The sequence below is a fragment of the Lipotes vexillifer genome, unplaced genomic scaffold (genome assembly GCF_000442215.2).
Source record: "Lipotes vexillifer unplaced genomic scaffold, Lipotes_vexillifer_v1.1 scaffold149, whole genome shotgun sequence".
Lineage (NCBI taxonomy): Eukaryota > Metazoa > Chordata > Mammalia > Artiodactyla > Lipotidae > Lipotes > Lipotes vexillifer.
Window position 1 is genome coordinate 2,575,937 of NW_006779962.1, and position 21,612 is coordinate 2,597,548.

Consider the following 21,612-nt stretch of genomic DNA (forward strand, 5'->3'; position numbering starts at 1 on the left):
TAGAGAAAGCCCTCGCACAGAAACGAAGACCCAACACAACAAAAATAAATTAATTAATTAATAAACTCCTACCCCCAACATCTTTGCAAAAAAAAAAAAAAAAAAAAGTGAAGGGCTAGGGTGGGGTTCCTTCCCACCCTTTTACCCCTACCACTCAGATGTAACCACTTTTTTTTTTCCTTTTTTGGATATAACCACTATTAACAGCTTGATGAATAGTTCTCTAGGACCTTTTCGTGTGTGTGTGTGTGTGTGTGTGTGTGTGTGTGTGTGTGTAATTAACAACAACAAAAGTGGATCTTACTCAACATCTTATAATTCTTTCATTCAGTAATATATCATATAGATCATATGTATGTACACCATACATATGCTATTCCACTATATGGATATAGCCACTATATTTTACTTTCTCATATTGATAGACAGGTTGCCTAGTTATTTTATACTTAAAAATATGCTGCAGGGAATATTCTTGAACACATATCTTGGCATACTTTGTGCAAATATTTTTCTTTAACATTATTACTATTAAGGTTTTTTGCTTTTGTATATATTCTTCCCAATTTGCTTGCCTTAGATTTTGTTATATATATATATTTCTTTAACCCACAGAAGTTTTAAAGTATTTATTTAGTCAAATCTGTTGGTCTTTTTCTTTTTGTCTCATGTCTCTTTTAAACGAAGAAAGTAGTTGTGAGATGGTCACATCTTGTTTTTCCCATGTTTTTCTGTGACTTGATTTCATACTTTTAACTCTAATCGATCTAAAATTACTTTTGGTGTGTGGCGTGAGATAACACTTTTGATTAAAACCTTTCCCTGTTTTTAATGCATTTCCACTGGATTAAATAAATTTTATTTTTGCCTTGTTAATGGCATGCTCCTTGTTAAATGAAAACTGACCAGAAACGAAACAAATTAAATGAGTGTCTTCATTTTGACTCAGTTCTACAGGTAATTTTCCAACCATGGACTTTGTGGGTAAAATGTGCACTGTTTTTGATCATTTAAGCAGATACAGGATTGTCCTTCAGATGTGAGGTCAGCAGATCCAACTGCAAAGCAGATAATTAGAAACAACGTTAGCTTGCAAACTAAAAATGTGGTGCATTGGGCAGACAGGCTGCCAATAGACCAGCCACCCCGGGGATGGGGGAAGCCTGCATCATCCTCCTGCCTTTCTCATCGCCCCTGAGGACAGACCTCGTGGGCACCAGCCCCTTCTCCCTCCAGGGTTTCTGATGAAAGACCCCTGAAGAAGTGGCGGCCGTGACAAATAGGAGTAATAATAAAAAGAGCATGCGTTGTGCACCTGTAAAACTCCCAGACACTGTGCTAGGTGCTTTATGTTATTTCTCAACCTAGAAGCGACTCTGACGTATGCATTGCTGTCCCTCTTTCATGGAGGAGAAAACTGAGCCTGGAGAACTAGGGACCTGTGCCAGGCCCGCAGCTGCCGAGCCTGGAGCCAGGCCTCAGGCTCCCCTTTCCTTCTTTCTTCTCCCTCCTTCCCTTCTCCTGCCTCTCTGTCCACCCTTTGTCTTTTTTTTCTTTTTTCCTTTCAGTAAACTCATGAGTCACTTAAAAAATTAATTTTAAATGGTGAAAGTTACAGGTTTATTACAGAAATTTGGAAATTATAGCAATTATGAGGAAGAAAATAAGTCCCAGCTGACACCCTGGACCACAGTGTGTGCAGATGCCATTTCCCGTGATTTTTGTCGGTACCGGATATTAACGGAAGAAGAGCTCTGCCAGCTCCCCAGGAGGAAGTGGTATTTGTGTGTCTTCATTTGCACTTTGCTCATTCATGCTTTGGCCCTTCTTTTGGTTGGATGGTTTCTCATTTATCTTGTTGGTATCTGTCCACTGTGCTGTCGAATGCTGGTTCTCTCACGCCAAGACTCTTTTTCCTGAATCATAAATTACGGCACTGACCATTAGAATTCCTTTTTAAGTCCGTTAACTTAAATTTTAATCGAAGTCATCGTTTACTGTTTTCTGATAGAATATATTTTCATTTGCTCTCCACATTAGGGCAATCAGAAGTTTTTGCTTTTTGAAATTATGCCAGCTTTTATATGTAAACTATGAAGCTATTCATACTGAAATACATAAATAATAAGAAAGTGAATACTTGTGTACCTACTCCTAGTTTAAGAAACCAAGCCAGGGGACAGTTCCTGCCCAGGTGCTTGAGCCCCTCCCCCTCTGGCTCCCCCAGTGCACCCCACCCTGCAGTGTTCCCGATTTTGAGTTTGTTATTTCCTGAAGGCAGACATTTTTACCTACTACCCCGCCCCCCGCTTTTTTTAAGATGGTAGATGGGAAAATGGAGCCTTAAAGGTTAAACGAGTTGCCCAGAGTATGGCAGTAAAAATAACTGTGATGCTAGCACCTAAATCTTGAGCTTCTGGTAGGTTGTTACTTTTTCTTTCTCTTTTGAAACGCTGTACTATCTGCTCATTTTCTGGGGAGTATGATGTCCTCATTCTCCTAATTTTAATTATATAGATTTCTGAAGAGTGCATTCAAGTTGTTTGGAGGTATTGCTTTTATTACTGAGAGTTTTATATTGGCCTACTTCAGATGTTACTAGAAAACTTACCTTGCCCCTCACAAAGTAACCTGATGGCCCCCCTAATTTGTTCCCATATCTGGGCTTGGTCGAGGTAATGTCCACACGATTAATGGGAACACCGTCACCCCTTTTATACAGTCAATGCCATGGTTCCAAGTGAATAAGCATATCTTGGAAGATACTTAGCGAGCCTTTCAAAAATCAAATGCTGGGGATTTTCCACTGGATCTAGTTCAGGTTTTGTTAATTTTTACAACTCACTTCAATATTCGGGTCACAGATGTGGACTGAAAGTGGAGCCCAGTGAAATGAGACCTGTCTTGCCGTACTGCCGGGTGCAGCCGAGTCCACTCCCAGATCTAAGATTCCAGGAGCAGAACTGCTTAGCTCTTATCTTGGCTTTTGCTTCAGTGAGGACTCAGAGCAAAGGGAGATTGTAGCCACTGGGCTCTGGATACTGGAGGGGCAGGAATCCCAGGGCTCTTCAAAGGCTTTTAAGTGGCTGCTGGGCAGCATGGTACCCTGGTTACAAGCGCAGTCTCCGGAGTCAGACACATATTTTGGCTTTCCCACTCTTAGCTGTGTGACCTTGGGCAAGTGACTTTACCTCTCTGAGTCCGATTTTCTCAGCTGTGAAATGGGGACAACATTAGTACACATACTCTCGGGCATAAGGAGTTTAAACAAGGTATAAAAAGGGTATAGGTGAGTTCATTTGTGTAATACTCTCCTCTCAGTGCCAGGCACACAGCATGCACTAAGAATTGTAGCTGCCAGTCATGATTGCCAGTGTCACCGTCATCGCCGTCTTTAAGCCAGTCTCCCGTTTTGTAGAAGAAGAAATCGAGTCCCAGATCTCACGGGCACTCAGAGGCCGAGGTGAGGCAAGAATCGCAGTCTCTGAACTCCCCTCACAGTGCTCTCTCCACGCTGCCACCCACCTCTCCGTGCCAACATCTGCACCATTTGCTTCTCACCTTCGCTGGCTCTCAGCGGTGGTGTCTTGCCTCCTGTCTTGAGCGGGCAGATCCTAACAACAGATGGTGCTGTTCTGAATTAAAACAATTTAACTCAAGATCCATCAACTGCCAACATCAAACACCCCTAAAAGAAGGAAAGAAACTCATTATCAAGAGTATTCAAGCAAAGTAGGTATTTAATCTATCTTAATCATTTGCATTCTTGAGAAGAAGAAAGTCAGTGGCAGCTGCCATCATAGGCCAGACCCCATGCATGTGCTTGCACGTAATTGCTTCAGACTGAATCCCCCTCTAGCCCCCCCTTTTCTTGCCACACAGTACTAATTTGGACTTCGGTCCTAAGTTTCTAAGCCACACAATATTTAAAAATTGAAAAACAGAATTTTTTTTTGGTCCACAGCTCCTATGGCTGCACATTTTTCAGTAGCAGGGGTTCAGCTCACAACTAGAGCTCTGTCGACACACACAGGAGCACTGCGGGCCGGCCAACTCCACGAGGGGAGCCCACAGCCCCGGGCGGGGAGGGGGCGCAGATGAGCTCAGTGGGCATCGTACAGCCACTCGCCGGCACAAGGCTGGATTCTCAGAAGTTAAATGTCCATTCAGTGCCGCTCCCTTACGCTTTCCGTACCTTGTTCTTTCCAAAGCTTAGTGTCCATGCGATTGCTCCTCGCCTCTGAATCACCAGGCTGATGGGGAAAGACAGCGGTTGTGAGAACAGGGAGAATACGCACACACGTCTGTGTGCTCAGTCCGACCCACTCGAGCCTGGCTCCCCCATGCCTGTGTCTGTGCTGCGCCCTCCGCGTCACCACACCACGCTCCTGTCCCCTCTGTCAGTGCGTCTCCTCCTCTGCGTCCTCCCGGCCCCGACTGACGGCCCAGGCCCGGCGCTGGGGGGATGCTGGTGCCGGCGGCCCTCTCCTGACCTGCCTTTTGTTCTTCTGTGTCTCCCCCTCTCTGCCCCTCTTCTTGAGCTTGATTTGGTTCTTTCTCTTTCCTCCTGTTTCTCCTTCTTTGCTGCCCATGGTTTGGTCATGTGAGTAGTGCGGTCCCTGCCTTGCGCTGCTCCACTGATAAATCATGAGCGGCGCCCCCCGGAGTCACGCTGGAACCTCCGTGGCCCTGGATCTTGGCCGCAGGTGCAGCCTGGCTCTTTGGAGCAAGGCTGCAGATCCCTTCCCTCACCCAGTCTCAGCACGAGGCAAAGTGACTAAGGTAAGCATCCGTTATCTCTGAAATTAGCAAAAGGGGGGAAATTAAAATCTTGCTGGAGCCTCCCTAGCACATCCTGAAGTGTGTGCTGGTGTGTGAGTGTGGAGTGGAGTGCACGTGCCTGGGACGTGCCAGCGGGAAGAAGTGAAAACCTGCTGAGTAAGTGTAATACTTTGTCACCTCTCATACTTCTTATTGGGGCCTTCGTGTCCTTGATCCAGATTTATCTCAGTGGGCTAAAAGGTCTGGGTGTAGTTAAGCCCGCCGTTTGTCCCCATCAGGACACGGCTAAAAGTAAACATGCTGCCTTAGTATTTGTTTGCTGCGTCACACTTTTGCCCAGCGTATAGATTTGCAGCCTTATTTATAGCTTTCTCGTGACATTCGCATGGGCAGGCTCCCGTCAGGTGACACCTGCTCTGTGTGTGGAGTCACCTCGGCTCGCTCAGCCCCTTTCCTCGTTGCCCCGCCACTCCATCTCCCGTGTTATATGTATGTGTTTTATAAATGACTGTTCTTAAGTCACCTGCCATGCAGTCTCTTACCTCATGTAGTTTCCACCTATTCTCCCATAGGGAAGTAAAGCAAAAAGGTGGCGACACTTGCTATTCATCTTTTAATCATTCAGTTCCCCGCCTCAGGGAAGAGAGTGAGGCTCCGAGGGCTTGAAAGGCCTGGTTTTGTTTAGTGTCGATTGACCCGTGTGTCAGGACTGATGCTGAGCACGAGGAGCTGAAATCTCACAAGTAATCAATTTCTATCTGACAACATCTTGAAAAGTGACGTGTGATGGTTGATAACGGTGTGGTACTGTGAGTGAGATTTATCATATCAGAAAATGTTTGTGAGGGGGGAATACGTGTTGTCTGTTTTCTCTTTATCAAATGGTCCTGCTTTTTTATTGATACTTTTCCCCCTTCTATGGTCTTAGGCGACAGGCAAACAAAAAAATCCAAAACACAGAACCATGACATTTCAGAGCCAGAAGGGAGGCCATAGGTCATATCTTTTATAAGGGATGGACCTGCGGTCACAGAGGTGAAGGGTGTCCCTTGTGAAACCGCCTCGAGGTGGGACCCAGTGTTGTGTGTCATAGTGTCGCCTGGCCCACACGGGGCGTGATTCTGCTCCGGTGGACACCCGCCCCCTGGCTTCTTTTCCTCATCCTTGGGCAGTGGTATCCTCATTCACTCTCCAGGTGGACTCTCTTGAAGGAGTCCCTCCCAAGCTGACACGGCCGGCTTGGCCTCTGACATCAGACAGCCTGGGGGGGCGTGGTTCAGCTCAGTGTCCGCAGGCCCCGCCTCCTTCTCCCTCAGTGTGGCGGCCTGGGGCCCATGTGCAGACTGCACTGTGGCGGCTAGTAATGACAGTGGCTGACGTTTATTGAGCGCTGGCACGTGCCAGGCAGTGGGCGAGGTTTTGTCTTGAATTAACACGTTTAATCCCCACGGCAGCCCTAAGGCATGCAGTTACTATTACCATTCTCATTTCAGGGGGCTGAGAGCTTATCTTCCACGGCGGGGTGGTGGTGAAGTCTGGCCCCAGAGCCGTGCCCTCTGCCGGCCCCTGAGCCCTCCTGCCTCTCAGCAAAGCGCCTGACACATCGCACTCACGCAGTAAATGACGGGTTTGATGATAAAGCACGTGAACGTCAAATCTACTAATAGCTGTTTGTGTTCTTACTGTTTTTTGAAGCCTGAGACGTTCTTCTCCCATCTGAAAGTCATTAACTCTATCCTGTGGGGAGTTATTTTGGTCTATGGCATTCTTTGCAATTTAGAAGTCCAAGTTGAAAGTAGAAGGACCAAAATATTACCACTTAAATCTGAAGCCCTTGTTAAACCAGGTTGACATTCGTGCTCTTGTTCTGGGCCTGCCCTGGACTTGGTGACTCTCCCTGCTTCTGTAGCCTAGTCTTGACCAGCGGTCAGGGTGTCCTTTAGTGAGGAAAGTCCAGGCATGTCACTCTTCTGCTTCAAGCCCTGCAGTGGCTCCCATCTGTCCCAGAGTAAAGGCCACCATGCTTTCGGTGGCCTGCCACGCCCCGTGAGGTCTGCCCACCACCCTTCCCAGCCCTGCACTTCTCTCTCCTTTGCTGTCTCTGCTCCAGCCAGTAGCCTCCTTCCTGATTCCGAGACATCCGAGGTGTGCTCCCATCTCCACCTCCGGGCCTCTGGGCTGACCGTTCTTCCTCTGAATAGCCACATGTCTGTATCCTCATCTTCAAATCTTTACTCGAGATTCATCTTCTCAGTAAGCACCGTATTTAACGTTGCAGCACCCTCGCTTCCAGCCCCCCTAGCCTGCACATGTTAAAACCATAACGCGTTTCATCTTCTAACATACCGTATATTTTACTTTAAAAAAGAAAAGTGCTTATTGTCTGTCTTTCTCTACTAGGACATATTCTTTGTTTATTTCATTGATGTTTGCCAAGGGCTTAGAAGATGCCTGGCACATTTTAGGAAGCAGCCCCAAAATATTTGTTGAACGAACGAATGAATGAGTGAAAGAAATGGATGAAAGTGTCGCCTTGGTGAAGCCGCTTTGTCTTTGGGCCTTTTTTTATATTTTTCTTAAATACGTAGCAGCGTGTACTAGATGAAAGGTCGCATCCTCCCGACTATAACTTCTGCGGATTCTTTGCGCCTTAGTTGTTGCGTCACTCATCTGTCCTCCCACTACCCAGCTTGTGGCATCCGTGGGGCAGGCGGGATTTAGCTGGTATTGGGGAGACAGGTGACACATCACTGCTGGATCCAGAGGTCTGCACACTGCTCTTACTTCTGGCGCGGGAACGCTCTCTGTTTTGGCCAAAGCTTGTGTGCAAGAAACATGCCTCTTCTGCCTGGGCCCAGCTGCTCGGGGAGAGCCCTGCCTGTTTTTCCTGTTGGCATTTTGTGATGTCCCCAGGAGCCTCTTGGCCAGACCGTCGTCCTTTCCCCTCACCGCCCGGCAGCTCCAGTTCGCTCTCGGCCACCGAAGGCAGCTCGAGCCCATTGTTGCTGTGGATGTGCTTGCATATTGCACAGCCATCTGTTCTCTCTACCATCCAAGCTTCAGATTTTGAAATATGAATTACCATCCGCTCCGTGGATTTCAATGGCTTGCTGTTTGTTCTGTATGCCAGTAACTAGTCTTTCAACTGCTAGAACCACTGTTCTAAGAGCCTACCTTACTCTTATTTTGTGTAGATGCCTGGGGCGATTTGTGGCTGAACAAGCTGGTTGCCCAGGTACGGAACTGAACCGTGGGCTTGAAAACCTCACACAGCTGTTACTGTTCATGCTTTCATTTCATAGGCAACACTCAGTCAGAAAGTCATTTCAGAAAGTGATCAGAATATAGCAACCCCATATATAGTGAGCCCGTAAATTAAGATTACACTCATTTCAAACTCTGATTATTTGCTTTGTGACTCAAGCTTCCCATTCTCCACGATAAGTGGAGTACTACGTGCATACGATGGTCAGGGTGTGCTTCTTGTCTGGTGGCTTCTGTTATTACCGCGCCCTTTGTGGAGGGCTTCCCCTGCTCCCAGCACTGCGATTCAACATTTCACACGCACTTTCGCCTTTCACTTTCACAAGCTCCCCCTTCCCTCTGCTTTTTCACATGCTGTTCCTTCTGCTGGGAATGTCCTGGCCTAGGCTTTCAGCACTGGGCCTTTTTGTTGAGTCATTTGTCACAAAGGTTTGTGAATTTTTAGTTTCGGGGGTTATCTATTTAATGTCTAGCTATACTTAACAGGCTGTAAGCTCCATGAGGCTCAAAGCTGTATCCCTAGCACCTAGCACTGTACCTGGAAATAGAATCAGTAATATTTCTGTGGTGAATGGTGTGTTTTAGTTTTCACAGACAACCCTATGAAATTATGTGTATTATATGTTTTTGAAATTGGGGTAAAAAGAGGTTAAGTCACTTGCCTAAGATCATTCAGGTCCTAAAGGGCAGAGCCAAGATTCAAACCCAAACTACTGCAACATGTTCATTCTTAATAAGCAGGGGATGTTGGCATTCCCGACATACGAATTACTAGTACAGTTAAAACACAATAACAGATAAACCAAATGACCTGTATTCCGAGTGCATCCAGATGCTTAGGAAAGTGAGGTGTTCTTATTTATTAAATGCTGTCCAGGGGACTTCCCTGGTGGCACAGTGGATAAGACTGTGCTCCCAATGCAGGGGGCCTGGGTTCGATCCCTGGTCAGGGAACTACACGCCACGTGCATGCCGCAACTAAGAGTTCGCGTGCCACAGCTAAGGAGCCCGCCTGCTGCAGCTAAGACCCGGTGCACCCAAAAAAAAAAAAGCTAGCCAGATATTATTTTTGTTCTCTGGCTTTTTCAGGTGTTTCCAAAATATCTCTTTTTCTACTTTAAGTAACCCAGCACACAAATGTATTTTCATCCTGTTTATTCTTTTATTTTTCTTTTGAGGAGTTTGCAGGTCCTTCATAGCCATCAGTCAGAATGTCAGCTCCCGCTGGGCTGGACTGGGAAGATGTGTGGGTGGGAGCGTGGGCTGCACGGCCCCTGACCCAGCATCTGTGTCGGAACTTGCGTTATTGCCTCTCTGGCTGGGTCAGGGGATTGTGTGGTAACTGACTGACTGAAGCTTTGAGCTAGTTATTGCCACAGAGAGGTCTTCCGCCCCTGCCCCTTCTCAGCCTGCTTCGGGTACCAGCCTGGATGCCTGCTCCTTGAAGGGGCTCCCGGCCATCTGCGTGTCGTAGAGCTTTCCCCTAGTGATGATGGGCCATCGTCTTGACACTTTTCTTAAACTTTTTATTTTGAAAATATTTCCAGCTTTCAGAAAAGTCATAAGGAAGAATAGTGCCTTAAACTCTGTATACTCTGTAACTGGATTCAACCACATTTACCTTATCTTTGTCATTATGCATACTATCATTATTATATTTTTTGCTAAAGCATTGGAGAGTAGATATCCTGTATCCTGACCCTCTAAGAACGAAGGGATCTTCATTTACGGCTGCAATTCCTGTCAGACGTATTCTTTTGAAAGACCAGTATTTCATCCTCACCACTCTTACCTCATTCTTTTTTAAACAGCTGCTCCGAGCCTACTCTGTGGAGGTGCCATGCCCAGCTCTCCATAGAGGGAATTTAGGTTATTACTAATTTAGGTTATTCTAGTCCATGCCACAGCAGATATCCTGGCGTGTTAGTGCTTGCCCAGATGTCCAGTAAGTTTCTAGAGGAGTCTCTGGCGTAAGGGGAACCGCGTTTACCCTTTTGGTAGATACTGTCCACTTGCCGTTCAGGATAGTTGTACCAGTTTACACTCTCCACCAACAGAGACCAAGTGCGTGTTTTCTGCCTCGCACTCGATTTCATCTAGTCTTTAGATCTTTGTTAATGCAATGGGCAAACAAAAGTACATTACCACACTCTTACCGGTGTGTAGCCAGGCGTGGGAGGACATGTGGAATGAGCAGTGTCAGGGCGAGCGCTCCTCGTGTGGAATGAACTTTGGCGAATGGAGCTGGAGAGAGAGGAGGCCCGGGCTTAGCACCAGCCCGGTCAGCCGTCACGTGTGGTGGCGGGGAGGCCGGAGACCTGCTCACCCACCCACGGGCGCCCGAGGGAGAGGAGCAGCACAGGTATAACCTGCAGCTGCCCCGGAAAAGGCTCCCCTCTGGGGTTCTTAGCGTCAGGGCGCGCCAGACAGACCCTGCTTGCGTCACCTCCTCTGTCCAAAGTTTCCTTGGGTACCTCAAGATGCCTTTGCACCTTCAGGTCTCGGCTCAAATGGCACCTTCTCAGAGAGGCCTTCCTTGACCACCCTACTGAGTATTGTACCCCCCTCGCTGCCCCCACCTGCTCCCCCGCTCCTGACGTTGCTCATCCTGCGTGTTTGCCTTATTCCTTTTGTTCGTTGCCTTTCCCGTGCCCCTCTGGAACATACTCTCCGTGAGGATGGGAGTCTGCTTTGTTCGTTGCTTTATTCCCAGTATTGTACTTAGAGCTGTGCCAGGCATACTAGATTTGCAATACATATCTATAACTATCATCCACTATTATTTTTTTTTAATCATTCATTATTGAATGAGTGAAACTCTGTTTGCCAAGGCAGTATAGCTTAGTCATTAAACTTGCAGGGCTGGGCTCATTCGGACCTGAGATCAGCTGTGTGACTTTGGTCAAGTAACTTAACTTCCCTGAGCTTCTTCCCTTAAAGGTGAAGTGAGGTTCGTGAGAACACCTTCCCCTTTATTGGGTCGTAAGTACTAAATGCCTGGCACTCACTAGACACTTAGAGGCTGTCGTTGTTGTTTCAGGAGTTGTGTAGACTAGGAGTCTTGATTTGTCTTTTCTGTTTCTGTGCTGTTGTTCATTTGAGGTAAGTGTGCATGTGTGTACACGTGTGCGCGTGCTCTGGCGAATTTATCGTGCTGTGAACGAACTAGGCCACCTTCACATACCTGTGAGCTGAAGTCTCAGCACAAACAGTCCCCATTTTTTACTCTCAACAATCGGATGTTTTATAATAAAGACATTGTAAGTCAACTATATTTCAATAAAGAATTTTAAAAAAAGAATGAAATGAAAAACAAAACAAAACCCTGTATGTAATGTCCTCCTACCTTGAGTCTCTTTCTCGTTGACCTGTGCTCACAGCCAGACAGGAGAAGGGTGATGGCCACAGACAGTGCCCAGTTAGGAACTCTGCCTGAATCCACTGCATGCAAAGGGAGGAACCATCCCTAAGTTAAACAGTACACGGGGTTGCTGAGGAAACAAGGAGGGTGCTGTTACATGTCTTCGTGATAACGTGTCAAAAACCCAAGCTATCACTTTGAGATTCTGTTCTCCATCACTTGCTCATTTTTAGCCTTCTTTCAGACCTGGGAGTGAGGTATACCTTGGATTCTTCTGCAGACGTCTCTAGAGAGCATTTCCCAACTTGCATCCTTGGACAGAGCACTGTGATGATATCAAAGTGAAGGGCAAGCTTTGTTAGGAAACTGGTTCTTGAAGAAGTGAGAACTGGGGTTTATTTTATTGTCATAATCATAATCATAAAAGGTGACTTTAGTGACCTTAAATCCTTGAGTCTGATACACTTTGATGAATTTATGATCTTGATTTGTCCATGAATACTTTAAAACTCACCTTCTCTTTCTTCCTTGAATCTAATAAAGGTAATCCCTTGTTTTTGTTTCAGATCTGTTTATATTTATGAGAGCTAATGATATGTTATACCTTTGGGAAAGAGGAAAAATTCCTCCTGATTCTTTAGCTGGGAGGGGCAGAGCAGTAAGGCGCATTCTTTATTCCCGTGTGTTTAATAATATTGCTGTGGTACTCACGATTCCACACCTCTTCAGAGGGGCTCTGTGTCAGTGCTGTGTTGCTGCTTCTGAGATTGGCACTGTTATATTATTAATAGTACCAATCACACATGCCTTGCATTTAATATAGAACATAAGAGGCTCACCTAGCATGAATGAGAAATCCCAAATTGAAAGTGTAGATGCTATAAAATTTTTAAAGAAGGGAATGTGTTATGATTGAATTTTTGAAATAAAAATAGTGTATTTTTAATCACCAAGTTATGAATGTCCTTGGATTCTTGAGTGGGGAGAGGGGGGCTGGTAGGGGAAGGAGAGAAGGTGTCTTCCTCTTACATTTCGGCCAAATAGAATCCAGAGACTTGCACAGAACACCGAGGTTCTAAGTTACACCAACAGAAATGAAGAGAAAATAAAAAGGAGTTTAGGAAGGCAGCCGTTCCATTATTAACTCATCCGGTTATGCCAGCAATGGTGGAGATCTCAGAACAGTTGGAGATTTATATACACAAATGTATGTGCTGAAATACCACACTCTGATGACATTCGAGGGCGGGGTAACCTTTGATGATGCATTTTCTTGCCCTTTTTGGGGGAGTGGAAGGGGAGGCGGGTGGGACTCCGCAAGACTCTAAATGTACCAAAGTTTTTCAAATTTGAATTTCCTTAGCAAAAATGTCAAATGATTGTAGATCCGAAAATGCCTTTGTTGGCATTTTAATGGTGCTTTTGGAGCCCAGTATGGTGTGCAAGTGGAAGGAAAAGCTGTTTCTTTTCTTGGTGATAATGGTATTGAATCTGAAGTCCGGACCAAACAATGTCCCAGGAATCTTCATGACGTACACATTATTGTATGTGATCTTTTCTTAAACGTTGTTAACCTGTGCCCTTTACAGACAGTGCCAGGTCAGAAAATGTCAGGGGAACTTTGGGTTGCTTTCACAAGCGTGTAAAGAAAATTATTGTCCTCAGACTCCAGAGGCTCTGATGGGCATTCTTAATAGAGTGGTGTGTTTAGAGGAACAAACACCGTGCATGAGACTGCTTTCGGATGGTGGGGAATGAAAAATATTTGCTTGATAGTTTACTTCTGCACAGGACCAGTTGTGAAGGAGAAAATGTGTGTTTGCTATCTGTCAGGCTGCTGTAGACACCTATTTAATTCGTTGGAAAGGTGAATTCTCAAAGCAGGAGGCCTTCGGAAATGCTTATTCACACTCAGACAATTTATCACAGACCAGAAAGACTGCTCAGCGTGGGCTGCAGTGCCAGGCACAGCCCATGATGAAAGGGGCTTGACTCAAGGCTTCGGGAGGGGGGGACAAGATGCCAAGAGGGAGGCTGGGTGGAAAAGATGGCTTTCCTAGAGCAAGTGGAACCAGGGAAATGGACCCTGGTGATGGGGGTGTTTGCCATTCCTACCGATGGGCTCTGCCTCGTGAGCCCTCGCAGCTCCTCAAGGTGTTAAGATCTACAATTGCTGCCTTGTTCTGTACAAAATGTTATTTGCATAGGTGAAAATGATAAAGTGTCTTCTTGTTCATCTTATCACTTGGGTCATTAAAAAAAGAGAGATTTAAGTGAAAGTGAGAAAAGAAACAGTTCTTTGGCAGAGCCAGAAGCAGTGTAACTATTTTCAACCCTGTGTTTTGAAACAACTTCGGTTACTTCGGTTCAGCTCTTTCGGAAAGAAGAAAAGAAAAGAAATCAAATTTGTGGGCTTGATAGGTGGTTTTGCCAAACCACAGTCCAAAGTTGAACTGAGAGCGCCTCATCATTTCTTTTCAGAAAGTTTACTTTCTTGGTAAACACCGAATGAGAAGCTATAAAAAGGGGCATAAAAACCATGATTTTATTTCATGAGGCAGAGACGGTCTGTCACTCCCTTGCGCGTCTCTAGAATTTTTCCACTGTTTTTCCATCTTTCATGGTGGTTGCCGTTATGTTCTTTCTCTTGATTTGAGGCCAGGGACGGGTCCTCGGGGCTAGCGGGCTAATGGCAGAGCGTCCTCCAGAGCCCAGTCTGCTCTGGCTTGCAGCTAACATGACAGTTATCACCTCGCCCACCACATCTACCTTCTGATGGCAGTGCTCACCAGTGGAAAAAAGCTTTCTGCACCTCATTATTTCTGCAACCTGAGATAATTTGCAAATTAATTGATGTGTGGGAGGGAAGGCATCTGCTGTTATAAAAACCTTTAACTGCTGCAGTAAAACTTGAAATAAAATTAAGTGTTACTATAGTAAATTAATAGTCCCCAGGTGATGACGCACATTTTGTAGTATGCAGGGGCTTACATTTTCAGGAACCTGCTTAACTTTGAAGCCCTACTTTTTGTTTTCTATTATAGTTTTTATTTTCATCAAAGGCATACAAAAAGGTGAATAAGTAATCCTACAAGATTTATAACAAAAGCATTCGTCCTTTGACTGTACCACATGCCACTCCCTGGAGGGAACTCCTTTGAACTCTTTTAGTTGTTTCTTTGGATACTTGCCTACAGTTTTTCTTAACAACTTGCTTAGACTGCTATTTTAGATGTCATCTTTTGACTCCACGCTGGAAGACAGATTTAACTCTCATATCCCACCTTTTCCCCATCAATTTGCTTTAATTGATACTCAGGGTATTTTTTGTGTTTTTCTTTGTTTTTTTGTTTGTTTTTTTGCGGTACGCGGGCCTCTCACCGCTGTGGCCTCTCCCGTTGCGGAGCACAGGCTCCGGACGCGCAAGCTCAGCGGCCATGGCTCACGGGCCCAGCCGCTCCACGGCGTGTGGGATCTTCCCGGACCAGGGCATGAACCCGCGTCCCCCGCATCGGCAGGCGGACTCTCAACCACTGCGCCATCAGGGAAGCCCCGATACTCAGTTTTTATACTATCATGACTATGAGGTGTTGTTCACAGCCAAGCCATATAGTGAACCATGATTGTTGTGAAGGCTGGGGGTGGGAGGCTGTCTCGCCATTCAGAGTGCAGACTTGTCCCCCTGTTCTCAGTTGTCTCTGAGACTCTCTAGGTCAGCCTCTCCTGGCTTCTGATGGGAGTAGGGATCTATGTTTACAAAAGACTTAACTGATACTCCTTGTTTTTATCCCCCCGCCACTGGCCTTCCACCGTACTGGGTGCCTGCACTTCCTTAGTCTTTGGAAATTCTACAGTCCAGTTCACTTTGCTCTTTATTGACTCATTCTACCCTCCCAACCTCCCTAACCCTGTCCCCCTCTCCCTCCCACCTCCCGCCAGCCAGGGCAGGTTTCAAGTGCTGCTCTCTGCTGAGGTAGTGCTGGCCCGTGTGCTTTCTATGTTCTACGGTTTAGTTGACCTCTTTTCTGTTGTCATCTCCTCTCCTATTCTCTTTATCCTTGGGACTTAACGCCCCCTGTTTATTTGTTTGCTGTTGTTTTTGTGGTTTGGGGAGGGAGTATAGTGAACATGACTGTTCATTCTACCATGTGCAACAGGAAGACCTCTGGCTCCTGTTTTGGATACATTTTGCCTTCTATTACACATAGGTTTCCAACATCTGAGTATTTTAAAAAGCACATTTTGATGTAATGGGCTCATATTTTCCATGAAAGGTCTCTTTTTCATTGCACGACTCTAAGAAATTTGTGCAGACACTTGCACCTGGCTGATTTGCAATAGAGTAACATGTCTCTGGTTCCCTAGTATGCCTTCTAAGAGGATCTGTCTGATGCTAATATTTCATTATGTAGCAGCAGAGAGAGATGATAAAACACTGAATTCTTGAGAAGAAAAGACTGACCTTCCCCCCTCTTTTACCTACGAGCTGTTTTAAAACCTCTTTCTCAGTGGAGCTTTCTTCTTACTTTGGCTATCAGCAGTTAGCTTTTCCAGAGTGATAGTTGAGGGCAAGAGTACGTGGGGGGTGATTGCAGTGTTAAAAGCTGAACTTTTCAAAGAAGCAGTGACTCCATTAAAATTAGAGCCGCTACCCTTGTGCAGGGACAGGGGAAGGCCAGCAGCGCTCTAGTGAGGGGGGAGGAGGGATGCTGTCCCCAAGACTAAGCATGGCTCTGCTGCCAGTGCACACAGCCCTGCTTCTTGGAATAATGGTGGAGCACCTGGCCAGGCACTCACCAGGCCTGTGCCATCTTGAACAGATGGACCATCTTATGCACTGAATGTTTATATCCCCGCCCCCGCCCCGGGCAAATGTCATATGTTGAAGCCCTAATGTTACCTCAGTGTGATTGTATTAGGGGGTGGGGCCTTTAAGGTGATTAAATTAGATGAGGTCATGAGAGTAGGGCCCCCATAATGGGATTAGATATCCTTATTAGAAGAGGCAGAGGGACCAGAGCACTTTCTCTCTGTGAGCACACAAAGAACAGGTCACGTGAGCACATGGTGAGATGGTGGCCTTGTGCAGGCTAGAAAGAAGGCCCTCACTGAGAGCCAAGTCTGCTGGCACCTGGATCTTGGACTTCCCAGCCTCCAGAAGTATGAGAAATAAGTGTCTGTGATTGAGCCTCCCAGTATTTTGTTATGGTAAAGCTGAGCTGATGGAGGCAGACAAGTAAAGCCTTGTACATCTCTTCCTGTCCTTGAAAATGAGGACATAAGCCACCCATTTCAGCATGCTGCCTTTGAGGGATCTTTGCATTTTCTGTATGGGAAGTCGAGCCCATTTAAATCCACCTTTCTTGACCTCTGTGCCACCTTTAGCACACACATAGTAGCCTGTATTCTTTGATCTACAACTTTTGGACACCCCTCCCCCACTGTTTTTGCAAGGGTAATGCAGAATGCAGCTCACAAGCCTGTCTCATACCTTATTAAAACATCATTTCCCCTGCCTTGTTTCCAGATTTCTGTGCTTAATCATAGAAAGGCAGCTTGTTCAAATATACGTTCTTGTTTGGAAAATTCTGTTGGCTTGTCTTCCTCCCCCCCCCCCCTCCCGCCCCCCTGCATAGTTTGTAACCCTGCTTCATGGAGGCTGTTCTTATTAAATATCATAACTTGCTCATTGGAAAGTTACTTGTAAACTTAATTAACTCTCTGTCAGTGTTTGAGTTAATTTTCTCCCTTTAATTTCAGCCTCCTTGGTCATGGTTTTCCATACTCTGACCTGCGTCTGTTAAAGACTTGGTAAATAGTGTTGAAATGCCAGTTGGTGATGTATGGACCTCTTTAGCATCTCTTTGATTTATGTGCAGTGCTGTGGAAAAAGGCAAAGAAAGCAAATTATGTGGCAAAAAATGTTGCCAATCTTCACTTTTTTACTCTTAGTTTTAAAAAGTACACTTATCAATCAAATCTGATGGGTTTTCTTTTTTATAAAGATTGAAAATTTAACTATTTGAAGACTCTTGCAATGCGGGTTTTGTATTTGCTTAATCAAGTGTAGGTTAGAGCTGGAGTAGGGCCTCAGAATTCTAAAAGCTCTTTCAGTCTCTACTGTGCGACCCTATCCTGCTGTCTCCACCAGTCTTCAACAATATATGCATGAAACAGATTTTTTTTTTTAATAGGAGTTGGAAAGATGGAAGCTTCTCAACGCTGGAAGCATATTGCATCCATGTTTAAAACCCTGAATCCACGTGGTGGGCCAACTAGTGTTGTGTCCTTAGGTTAGCTAATTGTGACGTGTCTGAGGTTTCCATGTGTAGCGTGTTCTTGGTGGGTTCCAGCTAGAGGCTGACTTCTTCAATCAGTGAGTCAACAAATGTTTTTGAGGTTATACTATGAATGGATTCAGGTTTTAGTGTGTCTGAGAGCTGCCTGGGTTGCTTCTTACAGTGTTCATTCCTGGGCTCCCTGGTAGAAAGTCTGATCCAGCAGATTTAAGTGGGGCCCTGGAATCTGCATTTTTGGTGGGCACTCTATAGGTGATTCTGATGGCAGAGGATCTCGGGCTGTTTTGAAGAATGAGGCTACAGTACCCTTTGATTGTACCACTCCCCTGCCTAATATCCTCAGTGGCGCCCCTCCCCCGACTGTCTACCAAGTAAAGTCCACAGAGGGTGTGAAAAAATCCATACTGCTTGGGAGTATATGGATTTTTAATTTGTGTAGGCAGGGTGTGTGGGTCTGGCTGTGCACCGTTCCTGCGATGCCTCCGTGCCTTTTCTGAGTGTTTTCTTATTTATTCGTTCGTCAGGCACTTATTGAGCTACAACTGTGTGCCAGACACTGTTCTGAGTGTCGGAGCTGCAGTGGTGATGAAGAGAGCCAGAGTCTGGGTTTCAGTGGAGCTTTTATTCTAGTGTATGTGTTGGGGGTGGGGTAGAGCGGGGGATGTAAACACTAAACAAAGAAACAAACAATGCGTATAAAATACCTGTGTGGGTTTACTGCCGTGGTGTGATGGAGAGTACCCAGAGGCGCCTTTGCATCCGGCGGTGGCCAGAAGAGGCTCTCTGCGAAGGTGAAGTTCGGGTTGAGACCCGCGTGACAAGAAGTCACGCGTGCTGCCCGGCCCGCTCGCCACTACCTGCCTCGGCTTCACAGCTCTTTATCCAGAGCTTTCCGGTCTGACTGTGTTTTGGATTTTGAATATTTTGGATTATTGAAAGGTAGTGTGGTTCATATACTACGAATGTCTCCATTCAGGGTCTGGAGCAGTACCCTGTAATCAAATATTGTGTAGCAAAACGTTTGACTGTTCACACTACGTGAGATAAATTAGGATTTAAATAGACTCACATCAGTTCATGTCCGTTTTTGCTGCCACAGGAGTTTTGGCTCCTGTATCGATGAGAAAGCTTTTGACTTTCAAAACTTTTTACACGTTTTTATATTGCAAAAAAAAAAAAAATTGTGGCTCTGTAATGCCAGCTTCTGGTCCATCCTTTGCTTCTCAGGTGTGAGAAGGCACTAACTGGGTGAAAAGGTGGTGTGTGCGAATTTGCCCACTCACATGGCAGCAGGCGGAGGCCTGGAAGAGAACAGGGCGAGTCAAGAGCAGCTGGTTGCAGGGAGTTGGAAGAGGCGGTGAGTGCCGGCAGTCAGAGCGGGCCGTGAGCTGGGCAGCGGTTGGCCGAATGGCACAAGCTTGCTCCCGTTTCCTAAGGGGCCTGCTTGGGGACACATCTGCTCTCTCTACTTCCCAGGGAGCCTCACAGCAAACCCTTATTAACTGGGTGTGACTGCTGGTTGCACCCTGAAAAGGCTGAGCTGGGCCTTTTCCCCTTGTCTAGAACAATGCTCCACATAACAATAATAATAACATGAGCCAATGTGTATATAGGACTCATTGTGAACTAGGTGTTATTCTAATTCATTTAATTCAATCAAACTATGCAACCACCCTATGCAGTATCTATCTATAATAGATAGATAATAATCTCTATTTTACAGATGAGGAAAGGGAAGGAAGGGGAGGCGGTAGAGCCCCATCATCCTCCCACTTTGTAGGGACCTTACGCAAGAAGGTGATTCAGAGTCCAGATTCCCACTGTACTCTGTCATTTAGTTCATATCTCCCCTAGCTGTCCCCTGCTAGTTATGTATTCATGTATTCATTTATTTTAAAAAATACTTCGACACAAGGGTTTGTTTAAAAAAAAAGCAAAAAGGAAATAAAGATAAAATTAAAAATCCTTACTGAGAACATGCCAAGTTCTGGAGAAGCCGTGGAGTGTAGTGGTTACAGAGCAGGGAATTTGGGGCCAGGCTGTCCAGATTCCAAGCCTGACCCTGCCACTTACTGGGCCCCATGACCTTGGGCAGGCCACTTACCATCTGTGGCTCAATTTACTCATCTGTAAAATACAGATAATAGTACCTACCTCATAGGATGGTTGTATAGTTTGATTGAATTAAATGAATTAGAATAACACCTAGTTCACAGTGAGTCCTATATACACATTGGCTCGTGTCATCATTACTGTTATGCGGAGCATTGTTCTAGACAAGGGGACTTAGCAATGAAGACTAAGGAGCTCTGTGGTGCTCTTAGCTGCTCTTACGGAGCATGCATTCTAGGCAGATCTTCACCCTCTAAAAGTAGAGAACATTTCTTTTCATATCCATCCATGTCTAGCACTGTGCTCTGCATCCGTGAAGCCATCCCATTCCCAGCAAACATTTATTGAACATCCATGTAGAGCCCTCTGCTAGGCCTGTGGGGCTCGTCAAATGGTACGAGACAGTCTGGCAAGGACAGATGCACAGAAAACCATTCTCTATGGTCAGCAGCCCTGTAAAAGGGGCTTCAGAAAGACTTCTGGGCTGGCTTGAACAAGCTTCAGCTCTTCCCAGTTCCTGCCTGCCAGGCACTTAAGGGGAAAGGCAGTGTATTTATTTGAGTGTGTTGTGTAACAAAAGGAAGCATCGGCTGTGGCACCAGTTGCCTGCTATTTTCCCTTCTCTGGTCCAAAAGGAGGCTGCTTCTCACCTCTGGATGGATGTGGCTGGTGATAGACGTGTTGTCACTGTTCCTTCTTGGACATTCGCAGCTGCCTCCTGCTGTCCCCATTTTGTATGCTTGACTTGTCCTCTACAGCACAATTTGGGGTTTGAGTAGGGCTGCCAAGCATCATAGAAGTAAGTAACTTGCACATCAGAGCAGCCCTTTTTGTGTCAGGGGCTCAACTCTCTTATGGTCCTGCCAAACTCTGTGTACTCCCCTCACCCAGATCCACCCAGAAACAGGCCTGTTTTTCACTGGTCCATCTCCTCTAAGGTTTTTTCATCAGAGGCAAGGCCTTCCGGTTACTGGCTTAGTCACCCCTCACACTCAGTCTAATTGTTAATGGCGCAACAGCTTCAGCTGAGTAATAATAGTCATAGTTAACATTTCTTGAGTGTGTATTTTGTGCCAGCCACTTTGCTCAGTGCTTTCATGTACTTAATTCTCACTGACTCCAAGAAGCTGACTGTGGTTTTGCTCCGTGAAACCCCAGATCGTTTCTAGGGTAATCAAGTGGTATTGAGTAGCAGTATTATCTCCAGTAATAGAAGAGAACTGAGGCTCTGGAAAGTTGAACAACTCACCCAAGCTCACGGGTGGTTAAGTAGAGGGCTCATGGTTTATATCCACATAGTTGACTACATACGTACACTCTTAATTAGATTAAAATCAGTAGAAGTCGTACCTCAGTCCTGTTGATCAGTAGAAATTTCACACTGACCTGTTGTTCATTTTAAACAGAAAACATACCCATTCTATCCTGTGCAGACATTCACAGTCAGAACTTAAACCAACAAAAAACCTTCAACAGTCCGATAAGGAAGGAAACAAGTACAGCCGGCTCTTTGTATCCGTGGGTTCCGCATCCTCAGATTCAACCAACCGCAGAGCAAAAATATTTGGGAAGAGAATTCCAGAAAGCTCCAAAAAGCAAAAGTTGAATTTACCACTCACTGGCAACTATTCACATAGCATCTACATTGTTTTTATTTACATAGCATTTACATTGTATTAGGTATTATAAGTAATCTAGAGATGGCTTAAAGTGTACGGGAGGATGTGTGCAAATACTGCACCGTATATATAAGGGACTTAAGCATCTGCGGAGTCTGGTATCCGTGGCAGGTTC

At 45.7% G+C, this 21,612-nt stretch overlaps 1 protein-coding gene across 2 annotated transcripts in view; it reads left to right on the forward strand.

Annotated features, from left to right (window-relative positions):
* The window catches only part of MED27 (mediator complex subunit 27), a 211,311-nt gene that overhangs the window by 35,463 nt on the left and 154,236 nt on the right, over window positions 1-21,612 (forward strand). The window lies entirely within an intron of this gene.